This window comes from Diadema antillarum, unplaced genomic scaffold, assembly GCF_040938485.1.
Source record: "Diadema antillarum isolate AM-2024a unplaced genomic scaffold, OU_Dant_1.0 seq00000604_RagTag, whole genome shotgun sequence".
Lineage (NCBI taxonomy): Eukaryota > Metazoa > Echinodermata > Echinoidea > Diadematoida > Diadematidae > Diadema > Diadema antillarum.
This window is the reverse complement of record NW_027271532.1, coordinates 2,001,197-2,022,568: the sequence shown is the minus strand read 5'-3', so window position 1 is coordinate 2,022,568 and position 21,372 is coordinate 2,001,197. Positions and strand designations below refer to the sequence as shown.

General features: G+C 40.4%; 1 protein-coding gene across 1 annotated transcript in view; it reads left to right on the top strand.

The window, feature by feature from the left end:
* The window catches only part of LOC139735880 (guanine nucleotide-binding protein subunit beta), a 65,262-nt gene that overhangs the window by 11,842 nt on the left and 32,048 nt on the right, over positions 1 to 21,372 (top strand). The window contains exon 2 of the mRNA XM_071646629.1: positions 10,500 to 10,555. The gene's annotated coding sequence lies outside the window, so the exon portion shown is untranslated. The remainder of the gene's footprint in view (positions 1 to 10,499; positions 10,556 to 21,372) is intronic.

Below are 21,372 nucleotides of genomic sequence, written 5' to 3'. Positions count from 1 at the left end.
TATGCTAAACACATACACTGGAAATGATACGCGGTGAAAACTTTTCACCTTTGATACTCTCTTCAAGTTACACTCTTGACAGAGCGTCGGCAATTACATTGTTTTTGCCTGCCACATGTTTGATTTTGAGTGCATATGGCTGCGTCATCATGCTCCATCTGAACAACCTGTTGTTCTTCATTTTGAACCGGTCTAAAAAGACCAAGGGGTTGTGGTCAGTATAGACCGTGATCTCCCCTTTGCTATTTGTCAAGTACACTTCGTATTGCTGGAGGGCAAGGATGAGACTGAGAGCCTCCTTCTCAATTGTGGAGTACTTCTTCTGGTATGTGTTCAATTTTTTGGAGAAGTAGCTAACTGGTCGTTCAGTGCCTTCTTCATCTTCTTGGAGCAAAACCGCTCCCACTCCTACATCGCTAGCATCTATTGCCACCTTGAATGGCTTTGCGAAGTCAGGAGCTGCCAAAACAGGCTCATTAGCAAGGACTGCCTTTAGTTTCTCGAAGGCTCTTTGACACTCATCAGTCCACGTGTACTTCGCCTTGCCCTTCAGCAGGTTTGTTAGGGGGGTGACTACAGTGCTGAAATTCGGTACAAATTTCCTGTAGAAACCAGCCATGCCCAGAAATCTGAGCAACTCCTTCTTGGATTGGGGGATGGGAAAGCCTAGTATAGCCTCTACCTTGGCTTCTCTTGGCAATACTTGTCCCTGACCGACTACATGCCCGAGATACACCACTTTGGCCTTTGCAAATTCACTCTTTGCCAGATTAATCACCAATCCGGCCTCCTTGAGTCGATCAAAAAGTTGCCGCAAGTGTGTAATGTGCTCCTCCCACGTGTCACTATACACCAGGATGTCATCAATGTATACTACACAATTGTCAAGTCCGGCAATGATTTGGTTTGTCAGCCGTTGGAAGGTGGCTGGAGCATTTTTCATGCCGAATGGCATTACTTTGCATTGGAACAAGCCATCTGGTGTAGCAAAGGCAGAAATCTCTCTGGCTTTGTCGGTCAAGGGCACCTGCCAGTATCCCTTTAGAAGGTCTATTTTACTGACATATGCAGAATTTCCGACCCTGTCAATGCAGTCTTCTAGTCTGGGAATGGGGAAAGAGTCTGTTTTCGTCACGGCATTCACCTTTCTGTAATCTATACAGAATCTTTGAGACCCATCCGGTTTGGGCACCATGACGATTGGGGAGCTCCAACTGCTTTTGCTCGGTTCTATTATGTCATTGTCTAGCATGTATTGAACCTCTTCCCTTACTTTTTGCAATTTGCTCGGGTTTAACCTGTAAGGGTTCTGCTTGATAGGGTCAACATCTCCTACATCAACATCATGTACAGCCAGAGGGGTGCAGCCTGGTTTGTCTTTACACAATTCTTTGTACTCATGTAACAGACTAGTCACATCTTTCCTCTGATTATCAGGTAGGTAGTTCAGTGCCTCATCTACTTTCCCTAACATCTCTGAGTTAGACAACCTGGCACTAGAGGGCTCACTTCCATTCTCATCTTGAGCTTGATCTCCCCCTTCATCTACTTCTTCTTCTACCACCTGAGCTACGCCTACCGGCTGACTAGCCTTTCTCTCATAGTACTCTTTCAGCATGTTTACATGACACACCCTCTGATCTTTGCGTCTGTCTGGCGTACTGATCACATAGTTCACATCATTGAGTTTCTTTTTGACAGAGTACGGGCCACTGAACTTGGCTTTCAGTGGTTCACCTTGTATGGGCAGCAGTACAAGAACTTTGTCACCTGGGTTGAAAGTTCGGGCTTTGGCATTTTTGTCTGCCTTTCTCTTCATAGAGTCTTGTGACACTTTCAAGTGTTCCCTAGCTACCTCACAAGCCTTTGAAAGCCTTTCACGAAACTTTGACACATAGTCAAGTAGGTGGACCTCATCATCCTCAGTCATGAATTTCTCTTTGATGAGCTTCAGTGGGCCCCTAACTTCATGACCGTACACCAACTCAAATGGGCTGAAACCCGTCGACTCATTTGGGGAGTCTCTCGTTGCAAACAGCAGGAAAGGGATGCCCTTATCCCAATCCTCGGGATACTCCTCACAAAATGCCCTAATCATTGTCTTTAGGGTCTGGTGGTAGCGCTCCAACGCACCTTGGGATTGGGGATGATAAGCTGACGACTTCAGCTGCTTCACACCCAAACGATACATCACCTCTTGAAATATGCCTGACATGAAATTTGACCCTTGGTCAGACTGCACTTCCTTGGGCAACCCATACCTAGTGAAAAACTGCACTAGAGCATCTACCACAGTCTTAGCAGTGATATTTCTCAATGGGATAGCCTCTGGAAACCGTGTAGACATATCCATGATTGTCAAGAGGTACTTGTGACCCGACCTAGTCCTAGGCAAAGGTCCAACACAGTCAACTAGAACCCGACTGAATGGTTCTTCAAACGCAGGTATCGGAATCAATGGCGCCGGCTTCACCGAATGCTGTGGTTTACCAGCCACCTGACATGTGTGACAAGTTTTGCAAAACTCAGCCACATCCACATTCAACCCCGGCCAATAAAAATGCCTCATGATCCGATCCTTTGTCTTTCTGACGCCTAAATGGCCGCCAACAGGTAACTCGTGAGCAATCCTCAAGATCTCACCGCGGTAACTGGGAGGGACAACAACTTGACGGACCACCGTCCAATCCTCATCAGCTGGCCTATGGGGAGGTCTCCACTTCCTCATCAAAATGCCATCTTTGACATAATAGCACTCAGGGACCTTTTCAGCCTCAGCCTCAGAACACGCCGTCTGAGACAAGCCTTTCAACTCAGAGTCTGCCTGCTGTGCTTCAACCAAGGAAGACTTGCTAAACAGCCCATCACTGTTAGCCTCGGAGCCTAATACAGCAACCCCATCATTCAAATCCTTGAAAAAGGTTTCTGCCAACCAAACACCGGAATTTTCCTCCACATCAACAGAATCCGCATCATCTTGAATAGCTCTACGAGCCTGAGACCTAGTCACAACACAATCTGGGAAAATCCCAGGAAACTCCTCCTGCAACTGCTCAGTTTCAGCAACCACCACTGGTTTCTCCGAAACAACTGGAGACGCAACCACCTTGTCCCCAGCCAAGTCATTCCCCAACAAAAAGTCAATGCCTACCATGGGCAACTCAGGAACAACTCCAACAGTAACAGGACCAGAAACTAGGTCACACTTCAAGTCCACTCTATACAGTGGCACTGACATATAACTGCCATCAACAGTCTGAATCAAGACTTTTGCATTAACTGCACTATCTGGTGGAAAAGTCATACCACCATCCACCATCAATGACTGAGAGGCCCCCGTATCCCGCAGGATGACCACTGGCTTACCTGCCTCACCAGAAGTACATGGGGTCACCTCACCATCAAACAAAAAGCTACGATAGCTCTCATCCACCTGCTTCAGCCTATCTTTGAATTTGGGAGATTGATTTTCAATGGCCTGTGTTTCACTGAACGGGACACTGTTTTCGGGTAGGACACTTTTTGACATAACAAATCCCAAATCCTTCTTTGTTTTGTTTTGCAACTTCCAACACTGTGACTTTACATGCCCTGTCTTGTTACAGTGAAAACATTTGATGACATTTCCACTTGTACTGGACCCTTTGTCAGATTGAGGCTTTGGTGCCGATGAAGTTTCAGAACTCGTGCCTTTTTCAGAACCAGCATTCTTTGGACTGCTCGACTGATTTTTGTCTCTCTTATTTCCAGAGAAATTCCTGAAAGGTGGTCTGTTGTCATTTCTGTGGGTCAGCTCATACTCATCAGCCATCAAGGCTGCTTTATGCAAACTTGTCACTTTGTGATCATCCAAATGTGACCTCACACTGAAAGCAACACTCTTTTTGAATTCTTCCAAGAGAACAACCTCACGTAGGTTATCAAAGTCCTGATCCACTTTCAGGGATCTGTACCACCTATCAAACATCATTTCTTTTTCACGAGCAAACTCAACATGTGTCTGGCCTGGTTTGCGGTACGAATTTCTGAACTTGTGTCTGTACGCCTCTGGCACCAACTCATAAGCATTCAACACTGCTTTCTTGACTGTAGCATAGTCACGTGATTGCTCTTCAGAGAGAGATGAGTACACATCAGCTGCTTTGCCGACAAACACACTTTGAAGGAGCAAGGGCCAAAATTCCTGTGGCCAGTTCAAACTGTTAGCCACCTTCTCAAATGACACAAAATATGCATCAACTCTGTTTTCTTCAAACTTTGGCACCAATCGAATGTTCTTGGCCAAATCAAATTCAGAGGGAGCCCTTTCCTGAGTTCTTACAGTCTGTGCATGAGCCAATTCCATCTCACGCAATTTCAATTGTTGCTCAAGTTTCTTCATTTCAATTTCTCTTTCAATTTCTAATCTCATCTTCTCTTTCTCCATTTCCAATTTAGCAAGCTCAAGCCTCGTTTGATCTGAAATTTGAGCTCGATCTTGAGTGTCAATTTCTTCTTTGAGCTCCATGTGACCAGCCACTAAGTCAAGAATTTCTGCTTTTCTTACACCTTGTGGAACATCAACATTTAAATGCTGTGCAACAGCGGTCAAATCACATTTGCGTAACCTTTGCAAATCTTTGAGGGACAAATCTGTCCTCTGAACAAATGCCTGAACATCCATTGTACTGATTGACATTGTCACACTGTATTACACACAATATACAATTGAACAATCAACTCAACTCGTATTTTGTCTGTACCAATGTTCTGGATTCCGGAACGTTCCAAATTCTAAGTTTTGGCTTAAATTCACTTCTCGGACACAAGCCCCCAATTTTGTTACGACCAAAATCACTCTGAGAATGATCGCACAAAAGAAACAATCAACTGATGTTCAGGCGGTTTATTAACAGTGATATTGTGGGTACAGACTGGTAATCGGCGTCACATCAATACAACAATGATCAATAGAAACAGTTATAAATCGATAGTGGAATCACTTACACGTATTAAATAATCCTTTGAAAGTGTCCAAATACGATGTTCGATGCACAGACGAATGATCCGTGACGCACCGATGAATGATTCCTCCGACGTAACTCCAGAGGCGCAGGTTACGACAGTCCACGGTATAGATCCGGGGTAAAATCCACGAAATATGTCCACGGCGAAACGTGCAGAGTCCAAACGTTGTGACGACCACGTCCAGTTGATGCGTTGAATGATGATTCACTTAATAATGTTCAGCTAAGAATCCAGCCCATCACAGCTTTGCCATAGCAATGTCCATTGACATAAAAACATGGAGTCTATCTCCAATGAAGGCAAATTCATTCTCTGCAGGCAAAATGTCTCCCCGGCCTTATCTCCACAAACATAACAGGTCAGCAGGTAACACAGGACTGACTATAACAAGTCGCTTCAGAGCCAGAAGTGACGTAACTCTCAGAGCAGAGGTGTTGGGTACTCTGCCTACTGCAGAATTTCTCTAGCTTATATACTATCTATTCACCCCTTCTAGCACATTCTATAACTCTCTCCAACCTACTAGCCAGTCCAAGTTCCAGGAATCCTGGATGACTCACTGCCTATCTATGTACAAAACATCATTGCCAAGAATAACTACCAATCACATTGGGCTACAGGGACAGTGCCTCACTCAGCCAAATATGTAAGCACTTCCCAGAAAATTCTGGAAAGGGTGAAATCATTCTAGATTGAGTGAGTTATAATGTATTTCCTCTTACATGCATGTACTGTGTAGTTACATTGTATACCACCTAGAAAATTCTCCACTGATCTGGTCAGCCTGTATGTACTATATCTATACCACATAGAATGTTCTCCATTAATCTGGTCCACCTGTGTACATACACATTAAAACAGCCCGGCATACAGTACATCATACATGTACGTGTACATAACTACTAGTGTGTACATTTGTGACAAGGCCTACAGGCTCTAAACATAACGTTATGACACATGCCGAAGCATCGAGCTGGTCACCAGCACGATAAAGATGCCAAACTACGCAATGTTCAGCGTTGATTGATTGCTTTCTCGCAATGAATGTGTACAAGTGCAAGTATGTACCTCCAAAAACTTGCTGGGCTGATTATGGAAGCTTCCACTATCTAGCAGGGGACGGGGAATGCTTTCATCTTCTCAAGAGAGCTTCTGTGTGAGCGGATGCAAAACTTTGTTCTGTGTTTCCAATTATTGTTTACTATTTAAACATAATCATGCGTTGTTTTCCGGCTTTTTTTATTTTATTGGATTTTAAATATCAGTATTTTCCGAAGTATTCCAATTCCTTTTCCCCTGACTGGAATCGGAAATTCTGCTATAACGATGATCGCAAAATGCCGCGCTGTGTGTGGAAGCGCCGATGCAAACACGTGGCTTCACTTTCAAGTATAAAGGAATGCGCCATGTGCTCGATCCTGCCTGTAAGAGGTTACTGCAAGTTTGATGGATCGAATGCGCCATAGCTGAGCTGAGCTGAATGGCTTGTTTACGGTAAACATGCAGTTTACGTTCGATACGAAAAAATCATTACGCCTTTCATAAGGGAACAACACACAAAACAAACAAACAAACAAAATACACCCAGGAACGAATGTTGATAGCCAAAACTTTGAAAAGTAATAAGCAGTTTTGATGAGCGTGAACTGGAATTAATTGTCATTACACGTTGTATTTTACTGTCTAACCAGGTGGTGACTGCATCTCATTGGACCTACTCGTAGTGAATTTGTCTGGGCATACGAGACCTTTAATTCATGTATTTCTGTGATTGCATTTTTAATTGACTGAATAATCAATCCATTTTTTATTGTTCAGGGAACATTAGATATTCGATCAAGTACACTCTAATCGACTGTTCGATGTTTCCTACTATGCGCCAAAAGAAAGGCTATAGAAATGGAATCATGATATCTTTGCAATGATTCCTTTAATTCAACTAATGAGCTGGTTCTTCGATCGATATTTCCAGGATATAAAAACACGCTGTTTATTCCAGTGCGCGCATTCTTTCGTCTGGCACGCACCTGGGTGTGGCACCTGCTTTTGTGGAAATTTCCACAAGGGAGAGGGGTGGGGTGTCAAGTTTCTTGGAGCCGAAGAGACTGCATACACGATCTCTTCGCTTTTATTTATTGTCATTCGTGCTTTCCCCTTATTCTTTGCTGATATTGAACATTTAGATTTAACTTTACGAAGGTTGCTATAGCACGTGGTTCTTTTTGTTGTGAGGTGTATGTAATTTCTTTTTTTTATCATTCTTGAGAGGGCAAAGAAGAGTAAGGGGGAAAGAAGAGTAAGAGGGAAAGGGAAATAAACAAACGTCACGTAAGCTCAGCATTCACAGGAAGCCGTCTTTTTACACCAGTCACCAGCATAGTTATCATCATCACCATCAGACATCACTCAAGATCATTTTAGCCTTTTCCTATCAACATTAAGAAACACGCATAATCCCTCGAGATAGATACCGGTACCTAGGAAAATAAATAACAAATACAAAGTATGAACACCTCCCAACAACACAAACATTTAGAAAAGACAACAGAACTCAAGCAGAACCAGAACCAGAAAATGCAACAAACAGCACATCGAAGCGGCTGCTGGGATCAAACTCCGAGCTCCGTCGCTTCGATTCGAAGAAGTATTGCAGCGAAGCGGAGAGATCGCCGTTACAAAAATAACAGTGCGAGACACTTAAGAGAATTACGTTTAAATACTTCAAAGTATAAAGGGAACGGATAAAGTGATATAAAATGGAAGAAATCGTACCAAACGAGGTGTGAGAACGACAGAATCAGTTTAGTAGTAAGCTTAGGCCCTAGCAAAATTTTGCAGCACCGAAAGCTACGCGAAAATAAATACACATTGGAAACTCGGTATTGCGACGAGATCCTTGGGATAAATTGAACTTCGGCGCTCGAGTAAAATCTAACTTACTAAAGGTTCAAATGGAACGCATGGCTTTTTAGATAAAAAATAACCCGCTGAATCTACAAAAAAAAAAAAAAAGATTAAACAATTTGCATTTGCTTACTCCATCGTTCGTTTTGTTTTTGATTTTTTTTTGAACGAAAGAAGGAGGTAATTTTCTCTCTGCGGCAATGCTTTGAACGCATCTAATTTTGCGTAATTGCTATTGCCGATGGCAAGCTTCCTAAAGAATTGATACGAATCCTCTCAAATATACGAAACAAAGTCTAAGAAAAAATCCTGGATATCCTGACGGTGAATTCCAGTGGTATCATAAATCCTTCTCACTACCAAAATTTAATCATCTGTTCCTTGCGCCATTTTACCAACCAACTCTTCCTGAAATTTCATCTTAATCTGTTCCCAACTTTTGACTTATTTTGCGAATAGAGAGACAGACAGGCAGACAAACGAACAAACAAACAAACAAACCAAAGCAGCAAAAAAAAAAAAAAAAAAATAATAATAATATATATATATATATATATATATATATATATATATATATACACAACCTTTGGCGGAGGGGGCGTGCATTTCATATCGTTTGTTTTTGCGTAACCCGACAACAAGCGTGACAACAAGCGAGCACGTGTCAGCCTTCCTCAGCCTCCCTCGGCCTCCGACCCTCTCTTTCCGTCCTCTCTCTCCCTCTCACATGCATACAGGCGGCTGTCTGTGCCGCTGCACCGGCTAGGTGTTACTTCACACAAATTGCTGTGTGTGTGGATCCCGAATCAGAGTGCAATCCCATGGCATGTACATGTGAGCAGGGAGGTGAGACATGAGTGAGCAAGTGTGTGATGTGGTGTTGTGCGAGTACTGTAGCTTGTTGTTGAGCCGTGTTGTGTCGTGATCGGTGCGGTGACTGTGGATAAACTTTTGGCGCATGTAAACTGCTGCTCCTTTCAACAAGGAGCACCCTATAAGTCATTTGCGAGTTAGTTACTTTTAGCATGTCGCAGTTTTTTTGGCATGGCGCTTAGAATGTCGCACGTTTTGAAGGATGTCGCGCAAAAATTTTAGCATGTCGCAGCGACATGCTAAAACCCCTCGTGGACCTCACTGAGTTAGTATGATTATGTCTAAATAAACTTACAGACTAAGCATTGTATGATATGTAATGGAATTTTGAATAATTAGTGACATACTATGTTATCATTTAGAAAGGTGGTACCATAGACTACTGTGCTTTCATGATAGTACTAGTAGTACTAGGTGTTTCAAAAAACATTTCCCACTTTTGATTCTTAATAATTCAAAAACTATATATCAGATAACACTGTAATTGATATGAATGATAGCTGAATAGTGTACAATTTGGTTGAAGGTAGTTTAAATATGAAAGCATAAATGAGTTTCATGAAATCCATGATTAATTTCACAGTTAGGTTCCAGACTTTGCTCTATTTTCAACCCTCTGTACAAAATTTCACTTTGCACAGGGGTCAATGGGTGTGTATGGGAGTGTGTGGTTAACACCCTGACAATGGTCCTGAACAATGGCCAAGGTTTGAATGCTTCATTATTAATTCATGAGAAATTCCACTATCACAGCTAGTCTTTATTCAGCCTCTGGCAGTATCTGTGTAAAGTCAAACGCCTGTCGATACTGTCGTTGAGTCGCGTCAGTGCTCTCCCTACTTCTGAAAAACAAAATTACAATGAATACCTTCTGTTCTATTGTAAACGTGGTGACAGGAAGTAAAGAAAATTAGAGTATACACTTGTGTATATGGAGCTTTGAATAAATCTACTCTGAAACAAATCGCCCCAATGATAAATGCTGCTGAACTCTTTACCAAAAATGATCTCTTTTTATTGAAAAAGCGACAAATTTGTCAGACTATTTAATTATTAGACAGTTGTATTAAAATGAGGAATTTTAGATCATTTATGCTTATTTATATCCCAAATTTAGTGATATGTCAGAAGCAAAATTTGAAAATGATTTCCAGCTGGAATGAAATGTGGTGTTTGCAAGCACTTTACCGTGCATGAATTCAGACTAGCAGTGCCCAGGGTAATCCACATGAATTATTGATTAAGCATTCATGTGCCAGGGAGTGCCAGACTGACGCCTAGTCAACAGGTGGTTCAGGCATGTTCATTGTTCAGGACCATTGTCAGCACACACTCACATACACATCATTGGTTCCTGTGCGAAGTTCAATTTTTGTACAGAGGGTTAAAATTTGACCAAAATGTGAAACCTTGCTTCAAAATCAATCTTAGATTTAATGAAACTGATTTATGTTTTCACGTGCAAATCACCTTCAACCAAATTGTACACTATCCAGCTATTACTCATATCAATGACAATTTTATCGAATGAATAGTTTTTGAAATATTTATGATCAAAAGTGGGAAATGTTTTTTGAAACACCTAGTATACTGAACTGAATATCTGATATCAGCTTTTGTACTAGGCTGTCACACTGTAAATGTTATTTCACATAATGTCATCAATGTTTACTTTTGATAAAAAAATGTATATTTTTTTTCTCCCTTTGCTCCAGGTCCGGGTTGGTTTTGTGCCAAGGCCATCCTGTTGATCATTTCTTTTTTTTATTAGGTAAGTAGTGAAAGGGTAAAACCCCAAGTGATCCTGAATTGATGTGCACACATTTTATTATGTATGGCGTACGTTATTTATGCATCTGGTTACAAGGTTATTGTGATTGAGTACAAACCAAATCATGTCATTTTAGCACAAACTGATAATGTAATGTATGTAAAATGCTCTTTAACCTATAGGCGCACAAATCCCATGTTATTGGATTCATTTTGTATGTGAAAACCACATCAAGGATATCCCAAGGCCTCAGACTCCCCAAGAGCTGTAGAAATAATCAAAGAACTCTTGTACCTTCATGTAAAGGTCGCTTGACATCCAGTGATGAGCGTGCAGTGTTGTGCACTGATCATGATATTGTTTGTCTGCTCCCTGTGCTTGACTCTGTGTGTAACGAAAGTGTTACTTTGGGTGCGTTCGAGCGCTCTAAAGTAAACCAAAGCGAACTAACTAAAGCGTGCCGTACTGTACTAAGCCAGATTTGGAGCGTTCGAGCGCTCTGATGAAAAAGCGTACCTGGTGAGTTATTTTGAGAGGGGCTCATGCATTTTGTAGCAAAAGGGTCATTCACCTGGCGCACTTGAACTACTTACAGCTGTCCCAAACAAAGAAAATGAACTCTTTGCATTATGACGTGTGTGCATGATACCGCTCATTCTCATATATGAGAACTGTTGGTACGCTTTTGGTGCACATCGCGAAGTGATCCACTTTTTGCTTGGTACAGTACAGTACGGTACACTTTAGGAGCGTTTGAACGCTCCTCTGGTGCGGGTACGGTACCGTACGGTACAGTTTGCTTTAGGAGAGCTCTCGAACGCACCCTTTGAGTTGGCACACATAGTGTCCCATCATCCAATTTTGCGGGGGGGGGGGGGGGGTTCTGTCCGTTGCTTCTGTATCATCTTCCTCTTTTGCTTTACCAGGTATGAGTATACTTGTGAGAGTGTTGGTATTTTTAGGCCTCTGCCATGAAGTGTTGCCGGAGGCATTATGTTTTCAGATTGTCCGTCCGTCCGTCCATCCTTCCGTCTGTAATCAGTTTTGTGGATTGCTTAACTAAAAAACTGTTTGAGGTATCCTTATGAAATTTGGCATGTATACGTATGAGTGGGTGAAGTTGTGCCTGTCAACTTTTGGGTGCACATGCTCAAGGTCGAAAGGTCATGGTCAAATGCTCAAAATTTCACTAATTCATCCATATCTATGCAATGCCTGAAGGTATTTTCTTGAAACTTAGTGTATACATGAGCTACCATTGAATAAAGATTCTCCAGAGAGAGTTTTGGGTCATGAGGTCAAAGGTCAAGTGAAAATTGTTAAAATTTCTCTTTTTTTCCGTATCTCACAAATGGTTAAAGGTATCTTCATGGAGCTTAGTATATGTGCATGTACTGACTGACTAGTGATCATCTAGGGAATTTAGCGGTCATGGGTCAAAGGTCAAGGTCAACTCCTCAAAATGTCACTATTTCCCTCTTATCTATGCAATGCCTGCAGGATTTTTTTTTTTAAACTTAGTGTATGCATGTATTACCCAATACATTATTCTCTTGGAAGTTTCTTGCAAAAAGGTCATAGGTCAGAAGGTCAGAGGTCAAGTGAAAGTGCTAAATTTCACTTCTTCCTTAAACTTATAAAAGGGTCAAAAGTCAGTAAAAATCCTCAAATCCCCCAAACCCTGCACCCTTAGACAATATAGCCATTCATCCAATTAAACCTAGTTCAAGGAAAGTGAACATTCAACACATTTGTGACAAACCTGTCATGTTAATGTGAAACTGTCATCACACATTGTCAAGACATTGTACTATAGACCTATTAGGAGAACCATGCATTATGGTGGAGGCATACCAGTCGCCATAGCAACATTTCTAGTTTTATTTTTGTTTTTTTTACGAGACTGCGTAATTTTGCTTGAATTGAGAGATAAGTTTCTGTGCATGTATTGCATGATTTGTGTGACAATTTGTATATATGTGAAAAACATTCAAACCATGTTTCCAATGCATTTGTTTTTGCACTAGAGTTCGCTGCGAACTTTGTTTACTCTCTTTGCGAACTTTTGGTATGAATTTTCTCTTTTCATGTCACTTTGTTTCCCTTTTCATATTAAAGGTGAAGTAGTTCTTTCAAGTGTGTTGTGTTTATTTTCATATTGGTAATTTGTCCAATTTGCTGCATTACCTAAGCTCTTATCGCTTCAAGCTATTTATAGTTATGTCTTTGTCTTGCAGCCTTCAGATAATGTTGGCACTGTACTTGATTTGTATGCTGAGGTATTTAGCTGGAATGATGGTGATGGTAGTGTTTCTGAGTGTGCAGCAAAGGGCCAAGTGATTTGATTAGTGATGGTGGTGATAATTAATAGTGCTGGTGTAAAACACTGCTTGCTGAGCAGATGTTTCCTTCTTTTGATTTCCCTTTTTGCCTGTCACTCCTCCCCCATCCCCTACCCATCAATAATGAACAAAAAGACCCTTATATCTGTACTTCTTGCAAATGAGGAACATGTGCTAACAACCAATGTCTCGTGAAACAAAATGTTTGTCATGACAAATTAGAAAAAAAACCAAACATTTATCACTAGAAAGTAAACCCTCGCTTGACAAAAATTTCCACATCAGACAACAACAGACTTTAGGGAGAGGGGGAAAGACCTTCGAACAAAAGAATGCTGCACACCCACATTACTTGATGCAATCATGGACCTAATATACATGGACTGTTCATGACAGTCTTTCTTTGATGTAATCATCGTCGCCGACACATGATTATGTGCATCTTAATGAGTACATTCAGGTGTCTGGACAATAACGTTTGTGTGATCATGTATCGTCGCTAACAAAAGAATCGTTTCCCTCATTTCAATCTTGTTTCGCTGATGTGCCTTTTTCAGACGGAAATGTCTTTGAATAAATACAGATGATGAGGAGCAGCAAAGCTGAGATCATGACAAATTTTGTGTCAAAAGATGGGTAATTGCTGATTCGCACATTTTGGCATTTACACATAAGACCTTGCCTAATGGCAAGATATACATGTACCTGTTCTCTACCATTACCGTCCCTTTTTGCTCTGGAATAAGCTGCGGAAAAGTGAAATATTGAGATCTCAAATGACAATCATTCTGCCAAAATGTTATCTTTCTTTTAATTACTGCCTGCTTCTCCCAAGCGGCATTGTTTGAGGCATGATTTCCTAGCATACAACTGCACATTCACTTTACTTGATTTTGTGAGTCATTTTCTTCTGCGCATAAAGTTTTAGATTTCTCGAATCTCCGTCTTGTTCTTCTCCTGGTTTGCTGGCGGTTACGATCATGGGATCAAGGCAGTGAAACATGCTAAAAATGTCTTTGTGGCGCTTTCGAGATGTACAGGTGCATGAATTAATTAACCATATGATGAATGTCCTTGTATATTAGGTCCATGATGCAATAAACCAGAAAGGAACAGTGAGAAATGTCTACAAATCTCAAGGCAGCTCAACCATATAGGCGTTATTGCAATTGTTATTCTATTTTTAGCTCCTCTGAGCCGAAGGCTCAAGTGAGCTATTGCGATCGCTCTTCGTCCGGCGTCCGTCGTGCGTCGTCCGTAAACTTTTTACATTTTCATCTTCTTCTTGAGAAACCCATGACCGATTTTCACCAAACTTGGCAGGTAGCATCCCTAGGGGGGATAGGATCTCAATTTGTTCAAATGGGCACCATGGCCCACCTGGGGGGCCCCAGGGGGGGGGGGCCCAAACCCCCTAAAATTAAGGAATCTTTAAAAATCTTCTTCTCTAGAACCAGAAGTGATAGGGCTTAGTTAATACTAGGTGTTTCAAAAAACATTTTCCACTTTTGATCATTAATAGATCAAAAAATATTCATTCGATAAAACTGTCATTGATATGAGGAATAGCTGAATAGTGTACAATTTTGTTGGGGGTGATTTGAATGTGAAAGCATAAATCAGTTTTATTAAATTTAACATTGATTTTGAAGTAAGGTTACAGATTTTGGCCAAATTTTAACCCTCTGACATACAAAAATTGAACTTTGCACAGGAACCAATGATGTGTATGTGAGTTTGTGCTGACAATGACCCTAAACAATGGACATGCCTGAACCACCTGTTGACTAGGCGTCAGTCTCGCACTCCCAGGCACATGAATGCTTAATCAATAATTAATGTGGATTGCCCTGGGCACTGCTAGTCTGAATTCATGCACGGTAAAGAGTAAAATGCATGCACATGGAAAAAGTACGCACATTGTCTCAGTGAAGTGACTTTACACAGATACTGCCAGAGGCTGAATAAAGACTAGTTGTGATAGTGGAATTTCTCATTAATAAACAATGAAGCATTCAAACCCTGGCCATTGTTCAGGACCATTGTCAGGGTGTTAACCACACACTCCCATACACACCCATTGACCCCTGTGCAAAGTGAAAGTTTTGTACAGAGGGTTGAAAATAGAGCAATATCTGGAACCTAACTGTGAAATTAATCATGGATTTAATGAAACTGATTTATGCTTTCATATTTAAACCACCTACAACAAAATTGTACACTATTCAGCTATCACTCATATCAATGACAGTGTTATCTGATATATAGTTTTTGAATTATCAAGAATCAAAAGTGGTAAATGATTTTTGAAACACCTAGTACTATGAGTTAATACATTGATGACTGTAGTTTCAAGTTTGTTCATGGGGGAATCAGACGTGCCCCCCTTGAGACCCAGGGGAGGGGGTGGGGAGGGGGATGGGGGAGGGGTCCTAATGGGGCCTATATTGTAAATTTTCATCTTTACTTTGAGATCCCCATGTCTGATTTTCACCAAACTTGGTAGCTAGCATCCTGAGGGGGATAGGATCTCAATTTGTTCAAGTGGGCACCATGGCCCACCTAAGATTGAGGAATCTTTAAAAAATCTTCTCTAGAACCAGAAGTGATAGAACTAAGATAATACTATGAGTTAGTACATTGATGAATGTAGTTTCAAGTTTGTTCATGGGATTGGCGGAATCAGGGGTGCCCCCCCCCCCCCCCCCCCCCCCCCCCGGGACCCAGGAGAGGGGATGGGGATGGGTCCTAATGGGGCCTGAATTGTACATGTTCATCTTCTTTTTGAAAACCTCATGATGAATTTTGACCAAACTTAGCAGGTAGCATCCCTAGGGGGATAGAATCTCCATTCCTTCAAATGGGCACCATGTCCCTCTTGGGGGCCCCAAGGGGCCCACCCCCCCCCCCCCCCCCCCCATGAAGGAATATTTAAAATCTTCTACTCTAGAACCAGAAATGATAAAGCAAAGTTGATACCATGAGTTTGTACATTGATGACTTTAGTTCCAAGTTTGTTCATTGCAGATCCAGGGCTGCCCCCTCCACCCTGGAGTTGAGGGGGGGGGGGGATCCATATATATGCAGACCTGAGTTTCCAATGTTCTCAGGTAAGCGTGTGCAAGAATGCATGGAAGGTGAAATTGCGATATTGTGAAATTGCGATACTCAGGTGAGCGCGTGACCCCCGGGTCTCTTGTTCTTTCTTTTGGCCTAAAATAAATGCAGTGAACTGTCAATTTTTTTTTTAATCTGAAAGGTTCATTTTACGCTGCAAAGTGATTGATTTATCACTGTGAGAAATGAAATCACATGTCCAGAGAAAAATATGAAGTGTATGCCTAGCCATGACAGATATTGCTAAGCGGCGCTGCATTCTTGAGCAGCTAGTAATGTCAGAGCTACCTATTTGCACAGCAAGATCATGACAATAAAACTCCTAGCAATCTTATGCTTAGCGAAACTAACAGTGTAATGCTCAAAATTTGAAGGGACTTAGCTCTGAAATCTAAAGTTCCTCTGAACATTACCTTTGAAGATTCAGTGATGAACAGTTATTCTTTTTCTGCTTATAAATGGCATGTGAGGATTTCATCATCAAATGTACATTATTTACTGTGACCATGCCAGAAACACATGACACATCATGTTGTACTTGAAAGTGCAGTGTGTGTTGCGCCCATTGGCCTTCAGCAGTTACCATTGTGCAGACTTCTTGATTTTGGTAAAAGGCAGTGGAAACTAGAGTTTGTACAAATCTGTGGAAAATGACAAAGTTCCAGTACAACACAGGACTAAATAGTGTATTTTGGTCAGAAATAATTCAAATACCTACATGTAACAAAGTTCATCATTCACTTAAATACACAAGCATTTTACAGAAGATGAAAGTAGTCCCCGTAAGGTATGAAGATTCCATAGCCATCCCAACAGACTTTAGACACATTTATTTGCTCATAAACGTGTAATGACATCTCAAATGATGAGGCAACGCTATACATTACATATTTACAGTATCATGCCAGTGGCCAGCCTTACATATACAGGATGTTGCAATGATTGTTTAGTACCCCCGAACATTGATGAGTTATGCTAAGGTGAAGTAGCTTTTCAACTGAAATGCTAAATCTGAAATATTTCATATGCACTCTGTTTTAAATTGTTGAATACACAGTGATGAGTATTTTATAGCATTGCTGAGCTCTTGTCTTTATTTGTTTGTCATGTACATGTATAGTGGTCCTGGTATATATATACAGATACTACAAATGATATTCCTCCCATTTGTGCTTTACACTCCTTGATGGGCAGTACAAATTCATTGTACTTGGACAATGAGAGTTGATTTGCTAGCAAACAACCAGGTATGCAGACAAGTGGGTTTGTGGCAACTGTGATTAATTATTTGAAATGCATACAGCCATGGCACTGTGTGCTGGCTGTGTGCTGGCTGAAGCAGCCAGGGAGCTGTCAGTTGCTATACAACTACACAACTACACGTAGTAATCATTTAGACCCTGTTTACAACAGACAAAAGGCCGTCCTTCATTTTGGTGTACAGGTAAACACATGAAAATCGAAATGCGGTACTGAAAGTGAGGGCGGCCCAAGGCCCACCTTTTGTTGATGTAAAGGCAAGTAGACCCAAATGTGCAGCCAGACCCACTCAATTGAATCGTCTGTACTGAAGAGATTGCTGAAAAAAAAAAGAATACATGTGTGAGGAGCGCCACAATAACACCAAAAAAAAAAAGAAAAAGGGGGGGGGGGGAGGAAAATTCACTTGCTGGGTGTAGCTCGACGAGGCAGTGTAAATGCACAAAAATGCAAAGCCCAGTACCACAACATAGGCAGGCCTTGGGCCAGCCAGCCACTGTAAATGGGGTCATAGGTTTGTTTGTTTGTTTGTTTGTTTGTTTGTTTGTTTGTTTGTTTGTCCCATTGGAGTTGCTTACTTGGTACAGGTAGGTATACCACCTACCTATACATGTTGATGACATTGAATGTCATGGGGACAATGATACACAATACTTACTGAAGGTACAACGTGTTAACGAGAAAATGAATTTTCAGCGCATCGAATGAGACAACAGAATTGATTTGTGTTATATGTCCTTGTTAGGGTGTTGGTCATTGACTTGCGTAGTACTACAGTACATGTACTTAATACACTGTAAGGTATTGTTTGTGAAGCTGGGAATGGTGATAGGAAGACAGGTACAGTACAAAAGAATGAGTCATAATACACTATTTTGATTATGTTTGTAGGCCAAATAATGCATGGCAAATATAGAGCTGATAATGTGAAGTTGGTTCTTCAAGGTTTAGTAATGATGTGCTTCTAAGTTTCAGTTTTCAGAATTTCTACCTCATATTATCCAATGTACAAGCAATTTGCATTCTGCTCTACAAATGTATGTTTGCTTGTGTGAAATATGTTTGCATGTATGAAATATAACAATTATGAAATTTTATTGAAAGCCAGAAGAGCTTTGCATTATTTTATTTTTTTTCTTTTGTTTTTGAATCCTGAGTCCTATGACTTCATTTCAATTTTCAGCAGTCGTATAACGGGTATCAGGGCAATTACCCCCCCCCCCCCCCCCCCCCCCTCCCCGGCTAAATACTGGTTAGTGGTAAGGTTAGAGTAAAGATTAGGGTTAGGGTTAGAGTTTGGAGTTTTGGTTAGGATTAGGTTCAGGGTTAGGATTAGGATAAGGGCCAGGGGAAGGGTCTGGGGTAATTGCCCTAGACCCCACATATAACATTTGTAGCTATTGATGTATGAATTGTGACATTTTACAAAGAATATTGAAATTTTATGTTACTACTTACTGGGAACTTAGTTGGATTGACATGATTTCTTTATTGCATTTCAGCGGAAATAGAAAACAAGCATTCTTTCCCCCTGGAATGATATGTGATCGTTTTAGAGAAATTTCCCCAAAGTCACTTCATTCTTCCTGCAAAAGGATAATCTTACATACTGTCCTGAAACTCTACAGGTCCTTATAAAGAATTCAAGCAATATTTACACTTTTGTACACAGTTTACAACAAAGGTACAGTGTATGGCAGGGTGTCCATTTCATCTACACGTAGCCTTGATATTCATTGTGTATTGTCACCAATTGAACCCTTGATTTACCTCATAGGCAGATGTTGTCAGTGAAATCTATGTGAAAAGTTAAAGGCCATTTGTTATCAAAGCAATATGTATGCTGTGTTTATTAATAATCTAATTGTGGCAATGTATTTGCTTCAATGTTGGTGCACTGTGAAACATGTTTAATAAAGTGGTTATAGATATCATCATGCAGGAGTTAGGTCAGTCATTCCTTAGGGATGGAATTCTGTGATGTTTTGTTGTTGTTGTTGGTAGTTTCTGTCTTTTTTTTCTGTCTTTTTTTTTTATTATTGACTGCCAAGCAGTCTTCTCAAGGTTTCATCATTTTGTATGTTCATTGAATGATTGAAAATCCAAAAATATATCACAGAAAACATAATATTGAAAGATTGTCATTTGTGTATTTCATCAGAGTTGTCTAGTATTTCTTTTTTTTTTAAAGCTTCGAATAAGCTAATTTGTAATAAGCTTATTATGTGTACATTGGTACAAATGACCTTTTTTCTTAGTTCTAGGCACTTCACTTTTTCTGGAAGTGTAATGCTTGAGCTTGCCTGACGTAACAATGGATGTCATGATCAAACAAAGAATAGATTTGCACAGAGCAGGTGACCAGAATAATCTGTCGGTTAACACTTCAGAAGCATGTATATTTCATTGTTTTGCCCTGAATGTATGAAGATTTTTTTTTTTTTTTTTTCTGTTAGTGCTGCCAAATACCAGGCTTACTGTCTGGTGGATTTTGCTGGAAAGCATTATTTGTAAGGAGCACATGAATAATCATCACATCACAGATGCTTTAATATTTCAGTGAAATTACAAACCAACATGCCTGTTGGTGCAAATGACCTTTTTCTGTTCATTATACGCAAAGTGGAATTAGGAACTAGTCTATTTGTGACTGTCGAATAGAGGTAATACATATGTGGTACATGTTGTATGCCAAGCTATTCTAGACAAAGTACTAGGGTAACAAGTGATAACAAGTGTTCTACTAATGGTCAGCTGATGCTGAAAGTTGAGCTATTACTGCCATGTCTTCCTCTTTTCAGACAAGATGGGTATTTTCCTTGTGCAAAGCCACAAAATTAGGCTGGCAGGCTGTTGTTACAGTACTTACAGGACACCCATTTGATGTTGACAAGGAATGATACATTTTGTGTGGATCATGGATCTTTGAAGAGACAAACTGATCTGTTCAATATTCAATATTCAATATATCAAATTACATGGCAACAGTTTTAATGCACCTTCAAACCCTGAGATAACAGTAGTAGACAAATTATACCAAATGTTTCGAGGTCCGTTAGGTCATGTGGTAGGCGTGTGTGTATCTTTTTTTTTTAATGAATTGCAACATATTTTCTTTATTAACAGCAACTGCCTTCCAGGGCAGTAAAAGGAAAGGCATGGCTTTAATGTTGTTCAGTCTATGGTGTGTATTGATTTGTTATAAAATTATAAAAGCAAAGATATGAAAAAACAATAGTTTGCCATATGAACAGTGCGGTCAGTCAGATCAGAGGTAACAAGTGAAAGCCAAAGTCTAAACTTTCTTACATTGTAATCTGAAGAAAAGTTCAAGGAGTAACATATTTTATACAGTGGTGTTTTGACCGAGCATTTATAGTATTTGGTTGGGTAGTTGTGAAAATGTTGTTGAGGTACATGCTTACATGTGTACATGTACATAGGTGGGCCGCGAGTCTTAATTTTATCACTGAGAAAATATAACTGGGATTTCAGGCTATCAAAGACAGCATGAACAGGAGAGTTACAGGTATTTTAGATAAAATCAAAATATGTTCAAATTATTAAAGTAAACAAAAGGCTTCTTACAATGTTACATTTCTTTTTTAGCACAACATTGCCGAGACAAAGTTGAAATGATATAAAAGTAAAAATTACCGGATTACATGATTAGTAGAAATTTCCCCAGTTACTCAAAATCATTGTGACCTGCAGTATTTCCTGATGTCAATCTTCTGTCTCTCCTGCGTAGCAGAGGCAAGACATACGCATACACATACAATGTACACGTAGGTGTCACTTTTCCATCATCATCTGCATCATCATCAATTTGGTGTACTCTCAGATTAAAGGCATTGTTTACCATTTGCAGATGAAACAAAAACCCAGCTTTAGCGCTTCAAAATAGTTCTAAAATGGGAGTTAGGGATAGAAAGAACCAGGGTAAAAAAGTTAATCAGTATGATCAATGCTAAGTATTGTTAAATACAAAAAATGCGAACAATAGTTATAATAGAATTGTTTCTAGACTAAACTTTCTACAGTTATGATTTAGTGAGAAAATTAGTAAAATCTCCCTATATTCTGGGCTTTATTGCA